Source organism: Gavialis gangeticus, unplaced genomic scaffold (genome assembly GCF_001723915.1).
Source record: "Gavialis gangeticus isolate Ggan-Ray unplaced genomic scaffold, GavGan_comp1, whole genome shotgun sequence".
NCBI lineage: Eukaryota > Metazoa > Chordata > Crocodylia > Gavialidae > Gavialis > Gavialis gangeticus.
This window is the reverse complement of record NW_017729030.1, coordinates 61,256,668-61,260,285: the sequence shown is the minus strand read 5'-3', so window position 1 is coordinate 61,260,285 and position 3,618 is coordinate 61,256,668. Positions and strand designations below refer to the sequence as shown.

Below are 3,618 nucleotides of genomic sequence, written 5' to 3'. Positions count from 1 at the left end.
CAAACTGCCAATGCATGGCATGATATCTCTAACTGTGCCAAAATTTAATGTTTTGATTGGTTTCAGTGCGCTGAAATATTCTGATACAGGTCAAGTCTATAAAAAATGAAAGACTTCCTGTAGGTTTTTCCTAATCTTTTTTTATTTTTAAAACCGTTTTCTTTATTTATTTTGGGTACTTTTGATGAAAAGTTGAACACTTTTTGGTAGGGAAAAGAATTCATTGATGATTTCTTCCTGCTTCCCCCATTGTATTAGAAATGTGTTGTGGAAAACCCCATTTTTGCCTGAACTCTCTATCCCAAGTGTGGTATCAATGGAAGTTGCTGTGTCTAGAACATCTGCCAAACTGAGGGTGTTTTGAGGTGCTTAACATTTCTGAAAACATGACTCTAAATTATTCCTAATTTTTTAAAATTGCATCATCATCCAATTTTACTAGAAAGGAAAAAAAGATGTTAATGAAATTTGGAAGATTTGTTTTTAATGTATCCCAGTCTGTTTCTAATTTCTGCTTCTTGGTTGTCCTGATAACTTATCATCTGGATTTGTGTAGCTGAAATTTGCATTTAAATTACATGTTTATTAATGGAAATTTTTCTTTTCCATTGTTTTGAACTGTCAAATATTTTGTTCTCTGGAATTTCCTATCCCTCAAACATCCCAAAGTTTGCTGAAAAGAGCTTTTCCATGTTTATTTCACATTTCAAAATGCAATTGTGTTTATATGTGGAAAAGTGTGGCGCCATGGTAGCCTGCAATGCAATATGTAATTTGTACTTGTTCACTTTGTTGTGTCTGTGTATAATTTATATGTGAAACATGAATTATGTTCAGATTTTAAGGAAGCTAAAATAAATTGGTTAGAGCTACAGCCAATTATGTAATGAATTCTTCAGTGTAAAATTTACGGCAGGGATATTTCAACGTGGAATGTTGATAAAAGATTTCTAAAAGATTTGTTGCATTACTGTTTTATAAAAATAAACCTTTGTCCTTTTTTGGCATAAAAGAACCATTTTGATTCAAACAATAAAATTTTAAAAGCACACAGAACTATTTTTCCTTCTAGTTTAAATAGCAGTACATAGATCAAGGGAGTTAAAAAAAACAAAACAAAACAAAACAAAAAAAAAACAACAAAAAAAACCCCCTTTAATCAGCTGAGCAAAAGCTCTCTTTCTTTACCTCATAAAGAAGCTATAACTTGCTTTTTTGAGACATTGTCCTACTTCAATCTGATGGCCTTTATTTTGAGAAGGCATTGTCTGACCTTAAGGCTTGATTTGTGTAAACTGTCTGGTGAACCCTGACTTACCTTATAATATGTGGCTAGCCACCAAGCTTTTATAACTAGGGGAAAATGGCCTCCAACACCACTTCAAATGCTCATAGTTTCAGCTATGTTTGTAGAATCGATTTATTTTAATAGATTTTTGTTTGCATTTCCTCCCAGGTGTTTCTTATGGTTTTTTTGACCTGTTGCCGGTCATTCATTTTTATGTTGATAATCAGCTAGTCTAGGGATGGGACTGCAAAGACTGTCACACTGTTGACTTTGTTGGCAGGAATGTTGTGTATGCCACAGTGGGGAGTTCTCTGTTAAAACCAGTGCCATAACACAGTCTAAGACATTTCAGATGAACTGGTGTAGGGGGCAGGCTCAAGAGTACATTCCAGTACATTATAGGAGAATGTGTAGATGTGCACCCATACTACTCAGTAATTTTGGTTACTGTACAGTAAATGTGCATGTGTAGACACACCCAGTATTACGTTACTTTCTATAGCTTTCTAAACCCTTTTTTCTGGGTGTAATACTAAATTTGAATCCCTCCCTTCATTTTACACGGACATTGTAAAGTACACTGCCAGTACATTGAAGGAGGAGAGCAGTTGATACTTGAAAAATCTCAGAACAGTGACAGCTGGTTTGTATTGTGTACAACTATGGCTAGGTATCTTAGGGCTCCATTAAGGGTGTGTTTTTATTTTTTGTATTTCAGTTGCCCAAGAGGACTTTAATAGATTCCTGCACTATCAAGGTTGTGTCTACATAACACAATGCAGTCCCACGTAGCCATAACCAAGCCAGGTCAGGTGCTAGGAACAGCATGGCCGCATTAGCATGATGCTTCACCTGGACTAATTTAGTCTGCTTCTCAGTATGGTATATACAATATTGCTTCTAGTACCTGTGCTAGAATTTGGCACTGAATTGTACAGCCTAGGCAGGTCCAAGGTGATGGTTTTTCTCTTTGTGTATTCAGACTTTTAAAACAGTGGATAGCTTGGTATTCTGCTGTCAGCCAATGGGCTCTTGAATCAGTAGCTCTAGTTCAGATACATTCCTGATGTTCCATGGTCAATAAAACAAAAGATTAGTCTTTTTAATACCAAACTGTTAATTCCATGGTCATAGATTAGGATTTTAAAAAATAAAAACAAAAACCAAAGCCTAATATTAGGTTTCTAAAAAAAATAAAATAAACTCTATTTTTTAAAAGTGCTGCCATGACTTCAGAAAGAGATGCAGCAATTTTAAGAAATCTGTCTCTTCACATGAAATTCCCAGAACCACTGTGTGATTTAGAGGCCTATGCCCCATTGACTTTCAGTGGGATTTATATTCCCAAATTGCTTGGGGGGCGGTGTGTGTGTGCGTCTCCCAAACATACATACATATATATGGGGGGGGGGGCAGAGGGAAACTGCTATTTGTTTTAATTCCATCTGATGCTCTAAAGGTGGATTATTGACCATGTACAAAGTGATGGGAATTTGCCATTGACTTCGGTTAGCCAGGGATTTTACTGTCTAGGATTAAAGGGGCCATGTGCTGTGATACTTCTGAAGGTCACAGAGTGAAGGAAAGCTTACAGAAGCAGCCTGAAGAATTCAGACAAAAAACCTCCTACATGTTATGAAGTCATCCTTCCTGACAGCGTCAAAATGGTCTCACAGGTAAGAAACTGGAAAGATCCACGGAAAGCCCAGGCATGGGCTGGAGACGTATAGGATTATAACTGAGGCAACAAAGTCCAGCAATTCTTTTGTGTGATACAGACTTTTTCTAGACTGTTTACTACTGGAAGTGCAGAGCAAGTTATTGCTGTTCTGGCCAGAAGTAACTTGCTCTTGGCAGAAATCCACACCATGGATTGGGATGAAAGCATGTAGGGACATCTGTAAACCTAGGCTGTTCAGGGGCAGCACCTTCCACTGCCAAGGTCTCCAAGATATTACTGATTAGAAGCACTCAGAGCCTTTAATCTAAATGCCACTGTATGTGCCACTGTGCTCCTATGCCAAGATGGATACCTGTAGTTTTAGACTCTTTTAATAGGGGTTTCTAATGAGGAGGCTTATTGTAAATATTATTTATGTAACCTTATGTCAAGCTGTAAATCAGGGGTCTTGTTCTCCAAACGCTTACATACATACATTTACTCATCTGAACACTAACATACAAATACGTGATGTGTACATACTCCTCTCTGCAGGATGACAGCTATAGCTTTTGCAGCCCTGTTTTAATAGATTATTTTTTTGTCAAATTCAGTGATAGTGTTTTCCAGCCGATGATATATATAATGAAAGGTTATACGAGCCCCCCCG

The 3,618-nt window shown here is 37.1% G+C and overlaps 1 protein-coding gene across 11 annotated transcripts in view; it reads left to right on the top strand.

The window, feature by feature from the left end:
• ADGRL3 (adhesion G protein-coupled receptor L3) overlaps positions 1 to 3,618 on the top strand; it is a 1,275,722-nt gene that overhangs the window by 276,636 nt on the left and 995,468 nt on the right. The gene's annotated exons all lie outside the window — the stretch shown is intronic.